The sequence below is a fragment of the Rattus norvegicus genome, chromosome 14 (assembly GCF_021556685.1).
Source record: "Rattus norvegicus strain SHRSP/BbbUtx chromosome 14, alternate assembly SHRSP_T2T, whole genome shotgun sequence".
In the NCBI taxonomy this organism is placed as follows: domain Eukaryota; kingdom Metazoa; phylum Chordata; class Mammalia; order Rodentia; family Muridae; genus Rattus; species Rattus norvegicus.
The window spans coordinates 104,133,974-104,148,683 of record NC_141547.1 but is presented as its reverse complement, the minus strand read 5'-3'; the positions used below and the strand labels follow the sequence as shown (position 1 = coordinate 104,148,683).

The window sequence follows — 14,710 nt, the reverse complement described above, 5'->3', positions numbered from 1 at the left end:
AAATCCTAAAGAAGGAGGAGAAAACATAAAGAAATAATGACTGACTTATTGCAGCAATACCACCGAGAGAAGGAAAATTCACTACAAATAAAAGGAAAATAATATAGTTGATTTGAAAGTTACCAAAATTCATTTCTTATTGATGAGTTCCCTGGAAGCTTAATGCTAAGTAAACTGATGAAAAAAATCAATGCAGTAACCCATGAATGATGAGAGTTGAAATAAATACTTTGCGTGTGGAGGGCCATTATTCTAAATGTCTAATTTTTTAATAATTCATGTCTTTCTGTTTATAAAAAAAGAGGAATTATTGCTTGGCAGACTCAAAATGCATGTAAAAAGCTTCTGCTAGAATCCCACACTTAGTAGTAAGTGCAGATGATAACCGTGACCTTCTGATTTTAGTGTCATGGCTGGCCTACACGTAGGTGTGTCAGGGCAAGGTGGGTGTGGTTGTGTGCCAGTGCATTTCATGCAGGATTTAGACAGAGCAAAATCTGTTTTCTAAAATGACGACTTTTAGATCGTAGAAAGAAGAAAACTCAGAGCATGTGCACATGTGTGAATGCATGTATATATGTGTATAGAGCATGTTTTTCAGTGTTCTGGAGGATGGTGATGCTTTCTTAGGGATATCAGATACTTACATGCAGTGTGTGTGTTTGAGGCAGCGTTTGTGTGTGGTAAGTTTCATACTGCTCTAATAGTGTGAAACAAGAGCACATATCTACCAGGTTCTTAATATTTACAGATGGGACGCGCCACTTCTTTTTCTCTTTGACATATCTTAAAATATATATAGCTGGTCAATCTAATCGATTACCTAGATGCTGCAGATTCCATAAAGAATTTATCCCATCTGCCTTTCCCAAATTGCTTCGGAGTGAATCAGCCATCTGCCGCAGTTGATCCCGTAGACATTCCTTCTCAAGCACCAACTTTCCTTTCTCCTCCCCAGTTTGCTGCAGTCTCAACTCTCCCCTTACTTTCTTTGCTTTGCTTTTCTCCTGGACACTTCCACATCAACATGGTTAAAAGGTCTTTCCCCATGGCTTTTGACTCACCCTTGTCTTCTCTTGTCCCTTTCTACTGCCCATCTCTTACCCTGGCCCACTGGAAATTATAATTCTAACTTCTAACATGATTTCTCCTTTTGAATTACAGACATGTAAGATGATCGCCCTCCTGAGAGCACCTGTCACTCCAGAATGGGATGAGTAAGTAAGAATTTTCATTTCCATGATGTGCACAAGCCTCTTTACTTCAAAGGTTCATGGCTTCCCATTTAGTACCAACATTGAGACCATCTCCATGGCTTTTGTCTCAGTATGGGACCTTATGAGGGTGTGTGGGAATGCAAGGCAAGAGACTGTGAGTCACCGAGGCCAGAGTTTGGGGAAAAATGGCAGTATTCAGGAACTCTTTCATGTGCCCACCTTGGAAATACATCCTCATATTTCATTGAGGTTGCAGGGAATAAGGCAAAAGTGCAGGCCACGTGTAAGAGATCTTGAATTATGCATTAAGCTGATAATACCCCAGCATGCAAGCTATGTCAGTAAATAACTTGGCTGGCAGGAGGAAGGTATTTACCTCCCCAGAGCAGGGGGTACCACACAGGGAGAGAGCTAGAGGAAGAGCCAGGGAAGGGTGAAGGGGTTCATAGCCTTCTGGCTTTCTCTGATGAAGAAGAGCTAAGAGTAAGTTAATATTGAAAGTATTGTCTAGTGGCTATTTGCTTTTAAAATAAGTTCACTGCTTTCTGCAGTGGGGTCCCTGTCTCTGCAAGTTTGAGCTTGTGGTAGAGTTATCCCTTCCTTGTACGAAGCCTTATGTAAAGGAATTCCATCTAGGAGGGAGATTCTTTTGATAGGACCCATCAAAGACTTCTTTAAAAAGTTAAGGGTTTTCATGATGAAATTTTGGAACGTTCTTATGAATGTTAATAGGGCACTCAAGTTTTCAATTCATTTTGAGTCTTTAAGTGATTAATATGTGGTAGAAAAGCGGAAGGTAGGCCAGTTGAAGAAGCAGAAGGATTAAAAGAAGGTTTAAAAATGACATCCCCAGAACAAAGTAGAGCTGGGGAGAACCTATTCTTTAATCTTTCCCTTGCTTTAGTAAAACACATGGGCGAATTTGGTATTTTGTCTTATACGTACTGAACAGTGAAGTGTGTGCCTAAATACACACCACACACACATACACACACACACACACACACACACACACACACACACACACACACACACACACACGCACACGCACACCTTTAACAATACCATGAAAGTGCTGCACTGTGTTGGGTAATGCTAGTAACTATGCTTGGCCTATGCGTCCTCTCTCCCCCATTGGAAAGGGTGTCCATTTGCATTCCATCATTTCCCAAGTTTTAGACACAATTTGTTGCCTCTGGTTCTTCACCCTGAAGCATTTTAATTGGCAGCGAAGGAGTATGAGGTCGTTTCTATTTCTCATATGCACGTATATGTACCAACAGATTAAAGATGTATCTGTGAAAACACCCTTCTCCTCAGAGAGTCATATCAAGCAGTGTTTAAATTAAATAATTTGCATGGTGCGGGGAATAAGGCTTTTGTAGCAGTGTGTAGAGGTTATCTTCCCTTGGGAAATCCTGGCATTTAGTACAATCTGGTGCATGTCAAAGAGACACAGGCATGGATCCACTCAGGAAGATTGATTTTATTTTATATCTAAATTCATTTATTTCTTTGTGATATCTTCCACTTTGTATTTGTGGCACGGGGAAAACTACTTGTGAAATGCTGAGGCCGTCAAGAACCAAGCACCAATAAGGAAAAGCCTTGAGTGGTCAGGCAGGAGGGAAGTTGTTGTCTTCTGGTGTAAAGCCAGGGACCCTGCCGCTCCTTCAGGGGGTATGGCTTGATCACAAGGATGTTCATGCTCAGGCCCCCGTTTGGTTTGTTCCCAGCCCCATTACCTGGTGAAGAAGGAGGAGCCATTACTGTATCGAGAGGGTAAGCCACAGGGAGCTAAGATAGTCGAGTTTTTCCCTTCTTGTTCTGGTCAGCTGGTATCTAGTTTTCGTTGAATACTAAGAAGAGGATTTCTACTGAGAATATTAAACCATGTCCCCAGGTAATACCTTCCTCCATAGTCTAATGTAGACTTATCCTCATCAATGGAAAAAACACAGTTGGACATAGTAAGGAATTGACAGAAGTTGGGATTGTGCGTAAGAGAGAAAAAAAGAAGAGTTCACCTAGTACAGAGAGGTTTTAAATTTAATGTTTTTGAAAATTAGTGTAAGACTTGAGTAAAGAAAATTCCTTTCCTTGGAGACTTAGATTGGTTTTAGCCTCTTGCTTTACTCCTTTATCCCTTACTTAAAAGAAGTACTAGGAAAGACTAATAGCAGACATAGCAACTCCGAGTTGCGTCCTGCCCTACTGGAATGCTGATGGCAGGCTTGCTACCTTGGTGAATTTCAGCTGACATAAGGAGATGCTATGGAACCAGTGGCATAAGGGACATGTCAATCTGGTGTCACATGTTGCCAGGGTTGGTGACACCTTTGCCAAACAGGTAGCTAAATTTTTCCCCTGTGCAAATGTGTGCTTTGGATAAGCATGGCTCTCATACTACAAGAAGACCCATCTCGAAGTTCTCAATTTTAGGATGACCTTATCTTCAGCTATGGCTGCATTCTGCAATTCTAGCGCCTCAGATGATGAGTTGTGGATTTGGAGAGAGTGCACCATTCAGCCTGCAGCAAACTGACCCACAGAGTAGCTGGCAGAGCAGTGATCGTTTCTTTTCTCACTTAGTAGCTTAACTGGAGTTTTACTCAGAGAAGGGGAAGAGAGGGGAATAAAAAGAGACTGATAAGTTGGGAAATACAAGATAAGGGCTAAAAAAATAAGTGCATATAGTTATAATATGAAACACCATATATCCATTAGAAATTATAGCTTTAGGTAGATATGGATAAATGTCAACAAAATATGGGGTAAAAAATAAATAAAAAGTTGTAGATGACGGTATTGTTAACTTATGGTTATATAAATTATGTGCACAGATTAATTAAAATAGAATGACTGTAAAGACATACCTACCTTCAAAAACATTGTGAGGGATAGCTGCTTAATGTATGGTGAAGCATCTGTTCATATCTGCACTTATTGATAGCTGGTACATTGTTTTTTATTATAAGCTTATATTATATTTTCATTTAAAAAATTTAAAGTGAGCCTACCAAAAGTTACTAAAAATGTCCAGAAGAAGTTTTACATGAAAAGTATATTATGGACAGAAAACTTAAAGATGATAGGTTTCCTAATTTATTCATATTTCATTTGCTAAATATTCCATAATGAGTATTCTATTTTTGAAATCAGGTGACTAGAAGAAGTTCCAAGTGTTGTGTGCCACGGTTCATTTTAGGTAGCTCCTGAGATAGTCTGGCAATTAGCTAGGCTTGAGGAACAGGGGCTAAGTAAGAACTCAACTCGAAAGACTCAAAGGCAACATGGGTGTTAGGGTTTGAATGTGCCTGAACAAGTGTGGTTAATTGATGGCGGTGATTTTTAGAAAGGACAGGTTTTATTTTGTTTTGTTTTGTTTTGTTTTTTGTTTTCATGTTGTGAGCCCTAAGTCAGCGTTCCTCTTTGGCTTCCAGAGTCTCAGTCCACCCTGGTGATGCGTTCTCTTTGGGACATGTTCTCTATCTGTGGAATCTCCTGTGTTTTGTGTTTCTATTTACACTGTATATGAAGGGTGTTCTAAATCCAAACTCGGTGGCAGCTAAATTTGTACTGGATTGCTTACAGTTAGCCAGTGGGATAGCATCAGAACACCCATGGCTAATCCCTGCCTCTTCTTTCGTTTCTCTTGTATTTTCTTTCTGTGAGGGACATGTCGCAAGATGTTCAGGTCATTGAAATATTTGAAAACAGATGATTATTTTTCATGTATTAAGCCTTCATTTCCTGTATCTTTAGAAAGGAAGGTCAGGTGCCTGTGTGTGCATATCTCTCTCTCTCTCTCTCTCTCTCTCTCTCTCTCTCTCTCTGTGTGTGTGTGTGTGTGTGTGTGTGTGTGTTTTGAAGAATCTTGAATTAATCTTCATAACTGAACAATCATTTTTGCTAGCTTCTGGTCTTCACAGATTCAGGTATGCATACCACATGTTTGGCCATGGACTAACACTCTCACTTTTGCATGTCAGAGCTCTCGGTGCTTGCTCAGCAGTTTCCTCTAGGAAGAGCCTTTGGACCTGATCCATTTGCCTCCTTTGCTCACCAATTCTTTGCTCTCCCACACTGCCTTCTGCTTTTTATAAGCTTCCTGTTTTGAGGTTAGATTATGGGTGAACTGTTACATCCCTTGACGGTTACTAAGGAATTACTCAGTAGAGAAAAATATAAAATATGCATTTGTGGCTTGTTTATGTCTTGAGGGTCTTTGCTACTTTCCATATGTTGAAAGCTCAGTGAAGCTAGAATGCCTAACCTCTTCACCATTACGTGTACCTCTGATTCAGTTTCTCGTGCTTCAAAAGCAGATAAAGGAATGAGAAGTGTTATAAAGGATGGAAAAAAACCCTCTTTAATAATTAGGATTCATCTACAACTAGAACATTTTATTAATTACACATCATACTCACATGGAGATTCACAAAACCAACCGTGCACGTCTGTATTTAGAGATTTGTAGACAGAAGACAACGTAAACACAGAAACGTTAAAAGGCTGCTCAAGTGGAACCTGCAGAAAAGATAACAAGAAGGATTCTGTTCTCTGTGTGATCTGTGAACAATGCTAAGTAAATATTCATCATTAATATATAATAACCATTGCTTTTGGCAGTTCACTTTTCATTTAATTTGATAATGTGTCCAGTAAATGAAGTGGTACAGGCTTCAGTGTTTTACCAACACAATTGCATATTTTCAATCATTGTTAAACGAAGGCAGCTCAAGGCAAAGCTTTAACCCCCACTAGTTTTGTGTGTGATAAAAAGAGAAGGCGCTATCAATCTTTATTGTCTGTCTCGCTTACTGTAATTGCATTCAATAGTCCACTGATTCTGTTGTCTGTGCTAATGTCAGGAACAGAGGAGGCCAGATGCTCAGACTTGATCATATGCATCCAGTGGCCACTTTGATACGTTGGCAGCAAGTCACTGGGTTTGATGATAAATTGTTAACACTATAGATTATGAACAGCTGAACACGGCAAGTGTACTCGGAGGAAACTTCGTACCTTGTTTTAAATCTGGCATTATGATGCTAGCTAAAGGGCATGTCATGTATTATTCAGATGCATCTTGCACTGGAAATGTGCCAGTGACTCATTGTGTCCCATGAATGGTAAAACAAAACAAAACAACAACAACAGCAACAACAGCAACAACAGCAACGACAGCAACAACAACAACATCAACAACAGCAACGACAGCAACAACAACAACATCAACAACAACAGCAACGACAGCAACAACAACAACAACAACAACAGCAACGACAGCAACAACAGCAACAACAACAGCAACGATAGCAACAACAACAACAACAACAACAACAGCAACGACAGCAACAACAGCAACAACAACAGCAACGACAGCAACAACAACAACAACAGCAACGACAGCAACAACAACAACAACAGCAACGACAGCAACAACAACAACAGCAACGACAGCAACAACAACAGCAACAACAACAGCAACGACAGCAACAACAACAACAACAACAGCAACGACAGCAACGACAACAACATCAACAACAACAGCAACGACAGCAACCCACAGTGACTTGAACATGACATTAATGGTCCCATGATTATGAAAAGCATTTTGAATGCTTTTTTAATACCTTTAAATAGTTTTGGTTATCGAATGCGATGAGAAGAAAGGATCTGAGTTGTATTCACAGTCAACCCACGTTAAATCCCATTTTCCTTGGTCACTTCTGTTGTATTAGCCCAGAAGGAGAATATTTTTCTAGAAACAACAACAACAAAAGTTTCGTGAGTTAAAGCCTTCAGCTTTTGCGTGTAAGGAGAGATGGATTAGAGCTGGGCTGCAAGCAGCATGCTGCATTTTTTTGCAAAGTTTTTTTTTTCTATTCTTTTGGTTTCTCCCAAGAGGTGTAGGCTATTTGCAAAGAGCTCAGCGTGTCATCTACTTTCAACTCTAAGTGACAGTTGTGAAAGTCCAGTGTTGTAATTTTTCAGTTATTGGACATCTTGAAGCCGTTTAAGACCCTGAGATATCCATGGCCCGGACAACAGCGCATGCTAAAGATGGCTATATTTTCGATACTGCGTGCCTTCTTCATACAACCAAAGAACAGCCTTTCTTGTTGAGGAATTACCTCTGAAACCTTTAATCATTACATACTTAGATTTTCCCTTTAGTTCATATAGAGTCTATCTGACTCATAATATATCATACAGATAATACATACTCTATATAAAGTTGATATGACTCAAATATCACGATACATATCAACAGATATATCTTACATAATACAATTTTATATATATCTGGATTTTTCTTTGCTCACCCCACACTGACCATTGGAATTTGAGAATGTTCATCCATCTGTCTGTAATTCCCAAATTTTGTTTTACCGCCTTAGCTACATTCTCAGCCCCACAGCACTCACGTAGCACTGCAATAACCTTCTTGCCTCAGATCCACCCCAGGCTTTGATGACGAATTGTGTATGCTACATCACCTAACAGAATATTTGAGAAAGCACACACCTTCCCCCATCCCTCCAATGGTTTCCTATCACACATTGGCAATGGCTAAAATTTTCACCATTATTTTTCAATCCTGGATTTTCCAAAATCATCTTTTATGTATCCCGACTTTGACGTTAACCATCCTCCATTGCCTTTGCACAGTATTATAACTACTGACATCATAACTATAGGACAACCTGCTTCTTATCCTTAAGGCTCAATTTCAATAGCACCTCACATAGATGTTTCCTGGACATGTCCCCATAGCTTTCATTTCCTTTGTATTTTGTGTTCCTCATGGTGTATCATTGTCTAAAAACTTGTTGAGGTATTCCATGTGAAATGTGCAAAATTCAGGAGAAGAGACCCATTCTAATTTTTTTCACTTGTGTTTATTGAGTTCTGCTCATTGTCTGCATTGACTGTAGACTGAAGTCACGCGCCTGACATTTGAGGGCTGCCACTGCCTTGACTCACTTGTCATCTCACACCTGTTACTTTGCATATCTCAGTTTCCCCACGTGGAACCAGATTCACCATAGCGCCTGCTCATTCTGCTGCGAAGAAAACATGTAAACATTTACGTTTGATTAGGAAGATTCTCAATACACTTTGGGGGATTTCTAAAACAGCTACAACTGTCCCATGTTGTCACATATTCAATGAAAACATACCTGGTGAAATTCCCGTGTCCTGTTTATCATCTTGAATTTTATCCAGTATAGATTTATGAAAAGACCTTATAACATTTTCTTTTGCCCTCAGAAGAATAATTATGGTATTTATAATATTCAACCAAATGTTCTCGTAACAATCATGTTGTCATTTAAATGTCTAAAGTTGATATATTAAATCCTGAGACATTAGTTATTAACTTTGCCACATTATCCTAGGCAACATAACTTGTGAACTCTTGTTGGCCTTCGACCTTTGAAATAATTTTTGTAATAATCTTTAACTATGAGGAAAATGAACAAAAAGTTATCTGTAATCCCTAATATGTTTGCTTGAGCTTCCAGGCTGTTTTGCATATGTGGGTGTGTATTTTTATTGGCACTGTGTTCCTGTGCCTTGGTGAGAGGAAGGCTTGGGGACAGTGAGAGCTCCGAGAAGCAGTCCTAGGAAATTATCAACATTGCTTTTGCAGTTGATATGCTACTTTGAAATAGATTTTTTTTGTTAAAATCTTTTGAGTATATTTTGAAACACAACTGATTTTTAAATCAGAGTCCTAAGTTCTTGGTAACCATAAAGCTTTTGTACCATTGTGAGAATTTTCTGCACGCATGCAGTGATCCTGCCTGGTAAAGATCATGTGACACGTTCTCTTTCCACTGATGACATTTATGTCCTTCTCATCTTACTTCATTGTAGAGGACGGTCCTGTAAAATAAAACGTAGTAATAGTAGAAGTCATGGCCTTGTTTCCGATATTGCAAGGGAAATGATCAGCAAGACTATTAAATATAATTCAAGTTCCGAGTTTTATTTGATGAGTTTCAGGTTGAGGCAGTTGCCTTCTCTTTCTAGGTTGGTTTGTTTATTATTTAATGGCTCAGTGCTTTATTTTGTCTTTTCTTTTACCCCTAGAATCTATTGCCTTTTGTTTCATTCTGCTCACTTAATGCATTTTGCTAATTAGTTTTCAAATATAAAAAAGCATTAGTATTTTCATTATAATTATCATAAACACTTGAACACAATGTATTCTTTTTGAATATTGTTTGTGTTCAGCTTGCTAGCTCTTGTTAGAGAGTTTGTGTCTATATTTGTAAATACTGGTTTTGCTTTATTTCTTCCTAGTATTTGAGGGTTCCTTCTTAGGTACATATATATTTATATTTGCCACATCTTTATAGTAAATTCACTCTTTTGCTATTATTCCATTTGCCTTGTTGGGTCAATTTTTTTTACTACATTTATTTTAAATATTGCTAGCACAAATTAATTCTACAGATGTCTTAGTTTCTTTTCTATTGTTGTGATAAGACATCATGACCAAGGCAACTTATAGAATAAGGTTTATTTGGGTCTTATAATTTCAAAGGGTTTGAGTTCCTGACTGTCATGGGGGTCAACATAGCAACAAGCAGGCAGGCATAGCTTGGAGCAGTAACTTAGAGCTCACCTCTGATTCACAAGCACAAAGCAGAGGGAGAGAGAGCTAAATGAGAATGACATGGGCTTTTGAAAGATCAAATCTTGCCACCAGTGACACACCTTCTCCAGCAAGGTTACACCTCCAGATCCTTTCCAAACAATTCCACCACTTGGGGATCAAGTATTCAAATATATGAGCTTATGGAATCACTCTCAATCAGATCTATATCAAAACAGTGAGTTTTATTTTCATGTGTCCATATACATACATAGTATACTTTGGTTATAATGATCTTTTGTATTAGCTTTTAATATTTTTTAGCATTTTGGAACTGAAAAAATCTAATACAATTATGCTAATATTAATACACAACCTTATTTTATATTTTTGTGTTGATTTCTAAACTGATATATCACAACTTGATTTACCAGAGAATAAATTCAAGTAAATTATACTAGCTACCAAAAATGATAAAATTATAAATTTTATTTAATTTTGAAGGGCTTCTAACTTTTTGGTTATGTAAGTAGACCATATTTAATTTCTATCAGGCATTTCAATCTCGTGGATATTTTCAAAATGTAGTCTTTCTCATTACTTTTCATTACTTATTCTTCTGCAGGTGTATGAGTTTATGTGAGTAGGTGCATTTAGAGGTCAGAGGTCAACTTACATGAGTTGAACCTACTATGCAGGTTCTAAGTGATCAAGTTTGTGATTTCAGGCATAGCAGAAGGCCTCTTTACCCACTGAGGAGGACTGCTAGTCCAAGGTCAATCCTTTTAAATGTTCCTGTTAATGTTCAGTTGTGTTGCATAGTTTTACTTATGAATTTTGATCTCTTTGGCTTAGAATACCTCTGAGGATATTGTGCTGCCTGGACTAAACACACATATCTACAAAGAACTTTTGTTATTATTATTATTATTATTATTATTATTAAGTTGCTATCTCAAGGATATCCTGTTTTATGAGCAGTTTTACTAACTTCATGATTTATGAATTTCTAACAATGGGCCAAATTCAAGCAACATTCTCAAGCATTCCATATCACCCTGAAATTTTTCACTACTGCCATATGATTTTAGAGAGAAGTTTTCTTATTAACATCTAATGTTAATTACTAGACATTTTAGTGTAATAGTGATGAATCCTGCGAAGGCTGTGTACTTCCTGTTGATAAAAGGGCAGTGATTTTCTGTGTTCTTGACTTTGTTCTGAAGCTGTGTGCTTTCCCTTCTATTTCTATATAATCTCAAAGCCAAGGTTCTGGACTTTGGGGAGAGAACTCCAAGGGCAGTAGGACACAATTCTTCCCAAGACTGGGCATAGGCTCTGGTTCCAAAGGCCTTCAGTGTGGCTCAGGAATTATACTCCTCTGGTTGTATTCTTGTACAGAGCTTGCTTTTAGCAGAGGGAACTGGCAAGTCCTATTGTCTGCGGCACTGATGAAACTGGAAGAACCCTTGCCCCTTTCCTTGTACATTTCCTCTTCTTTTCAATGCTTGAGCTTCACATGCTCAGCTATGAGTAGTAAATGCAAGGGTGGGATGTAGCAGAGAGGCAGAACATTTACTGAGCATGCCTAAGGTCCTTTATTCAATCCATAGCACTATAAAAATAACAACAGAAATTAAAATCAATATAGAAAAAAAGCGATAAGAAGAATAGTTACTATTCAAATCTCAATGTTTGAAGTTTTTGACACATAAAAGTAATACTGGTAGTTCATAATCAACATTTTAGTGCTTCACTATTTCTGAATATTAATGCTTAGTGCATTAATAATGCTTATGTGATATTGAGAAGAAACTGTAGATCCCCATTTTTAACTAATGCTGATGACAGAATTTTATACCTACACTATTTTTGGAGTTTTGAATTCAACACAATTCCTTTCTCAATATTTTTTTAGTGCTTGCACTTTTACGATTCTGCCCAGTAATTCATAATTGCTTTATTACATTATTTACCTAAATGTACCATGTCCTGCATTTATATTAAAAATATATTTTAAAAGTATAGAAATAAATGGTGTCATCAGGAATAATCAATAACAGTAGGCACTCTATCAGAACTTGAGCTTTTTCTCCCTTGGGAGACTTTTGCTAATTTGCTATGCATTTCTTTCCGTTTCATTCATAATCCTAAAAACGTTAAGTTTTTTTGTTTGTTTTTGTTTCATTTGAAAAGTGGTTTAAAGGCTCACTGGTTTATTTTGAACTTTAAATTCTATGGCACTGCTTTCCACTGTTCCTCAAATATAGAATCTGATGATGACGATGACACATGGCTCTGGGACCTAGCAATGTCATCTCATTTTTTTGAGACCACACGAGTCAGGAACCATCGACCATCTCTAATACCTGTATTTTCTTGCTTTCTGAGAATGTTCATGCTTTCGAATGTAAGGTATTTTTGCCAAACCACACAGGAGAATTTACACTCAAAGCCCAGAGTGTCACTGGTTTTCATACACCTACAGATCCATCCGTTTCAATAACTTAGTTACACTCTGCCTGGGCGTCTGTCTACATTTATGTGAACTCCTGCTTGTGCAAGCACAGACACATGCACGTGTACAGGCACACACATGCAGTGCACACGGGTGCACAGGAACACTATGAATGTCTCTCTCAGGAATGGTGGAGGGAAGGTCATCATCCTACAGGCCTTGACCCATTTCTTGTCATTGTCATCCATCCCATTTGCTTGAGGAAGAGGTTCATTTTCAGGTTCTACCTGGTCTTTCATTCATTCAATAAAATCTGTTTTGGGTTATGCTATTTTTAGCAAATGTTTACTTTTAACCCACATTTTGTGTTCTCTAGAGGAAATACAAGTGAATAGATTCTTCTCTCGAACTTGATAAATATCTCTAAGAGACAATGAATGCCTGCTTACTATTCTGTCCAGCATTACCAATCGATGTTTGTAGTTGTTTGGAGTTTCAGTTGAAATTGCTGGCAATAAGAAGGATTGTTCGGGACAAGTGTGACACTGTACAGCTACTGTACAGCAGTGACTGCTGTAGAGAGGTTTTTGTGACAGGAAAAAAAATCATCTACTTACAATGTTGGGAATGAAAATTATTACAGCACTGAATTTCCTTATATACCAGTCAGATAAACTGACTCAGTTACTAAGAACATGTTGCCAGATGACATTACTGTTGCCTTTATTACAGCAATAAGTACTTGGACCTCAGAACCTGGGGCACCACATTCACCTTTCAAACAAAGGCCTCCGAGTGCTTCTCACATTAAGAGAGTATCCTCGGTAATCAGGTAGAGCTCCCCACTTACCTGCTCTTGTAGTTTTATAAGAATTTAGAGTACAGATATGCTTTTGAAATGAAAGGTTTCCCTGTTTAAAGTCTTTCTCATAGAGAAACTCCAAAAACAAACTTATTATTGAATGTTTAAATTTGACTGCTTTCTGGGCCCCTATGAATCCATCTTGAAATCTCGTTTCTGTGGTAGTAATTCTTGTCCAAGGTTGCAGTCAATGACCAGAACTTGTCTCTTTATCTAACACAGACTTGTGCTTTGGCCTCATCTCTTCATCTCTCACCTCCAGCCCTGGGAACCGGACCCAGGCCCTTGCTCCTTCTAGGCAATCAATCACTCTACCATTGTGCTAAATATGGGACCCAGACGACACTTCAGCGTGTTTGTGCATTGGTACTTTTCATCTGTCCCTTCCATCACTGTTGAACGGTGTTGACAAAAATATCTTTAGATCCTTGTTTAAAAATAGAACGTGTTTTCCAGCCACCAGCAATGATAGCAGCAATGATGCTTTTCAGATGACTCAGTGTCTATGGGAATAATCGGGTTGCTGTTTTACTATTGCTTGTCTACAGGTTTTCAGACATCTGTTTACTTTATTTTCAATTCTGGAGCCACATTCCTTCTAAGAGGGGGAGAGGGAGAAGGAGAGGAAGAGGGGGAGGGGGGAAGGGGAGGGGGAGAGAGAGAGAGAGAGAGAAAGAGAGAGAGAGAGAGAGGCACTGCCATGCCTGTGGCAATAATGAAAGTGGTGAGCTCTTAAGCTGTGTACTGATAAGAAAATGATAGGTGTAATGACAGGAATGTGGGACAGACTTTTGGATGTTGCAGAAGTTATGGAAATATGTCTGGCTGTAAGCCCCTGTGTACCCAGTGGTGCCAGCTGTGGCTGCTGGAACAGAGGTTTCTGTAGTGTTTGGAATGTTGCTCCAATAAGCCCAGCATTTTTCCCAGAGTCCTGGACAAGTGCTCTACGAGTTCACATATGCATCCCTCTCTATATTTTTGATTGAAAATAATCCTATCATAAAACACTTGTCTACTCTACTAAATCAATTTGACTGTGTTTATAGCCATGGGAATTATTTAATGTTGTTTGATATTTTCTTGTTTTGTTTATACTGAAAAATCATTAACTAAGAAGCAGAGAGAACAAAAAATGGTTTGTTAAATTCATATTACCTACTGTTCTTTCTTTTCTCCTGTATTTTCTTCAAATTAATCAATTAAAATGCACAGATGTTCAATTAAAACTATAAAAATTTTCTATGGCTACAGCTGTTTTGAAGCTGCATTGTTGAAAATTTAACGTATCTCATAATGATTCCCTCTCAGAAGAAATTAAATTAATGACTCTTTGCTAGATTATTTTCCATTTGATAAATTAAACAAAATTAGGGGAAAAAACCCAAGACTGACTCTGCTCGCTACATTTATTAATTAGCATGATAGACTAGCAGATACTAACATGGAGAGGCAACAAAACAGAAAGCGTTCCTTATTTTTCAAGTGTTCTACCCGCAGGACTGTGGTTTATCTTATCGGCAAATGGTTACATGCTATACATTATTAAAATTTCACCTGTA

At 38.1% G+C, this 14,710-nt stretch overlaps 1 protein-coding gene across 4 annotated transcripts in view; it reads left to right on the top strand.

The window, feature by feature from the left end:
• Positions 1-14,710, top strand: part of LOC100909672 (uncharacterized) — a 550,676-nt gene that overhangs the window by 227,922 nt on the left and 308,044 nt on the right. For all 4 annotated transcript variants that reach the window (XR_015637208.1, XR_015637209.1, XR_015637207.1 and 1 more), the window contains one exon: positions 1,165-1,217. The gene's annotated coding sequence lies outside the window, so the exon portion shown is untranslated. The remainder of the gene's footprint in view (positions 1-1,164; positions 1,218-14,710) is intronic.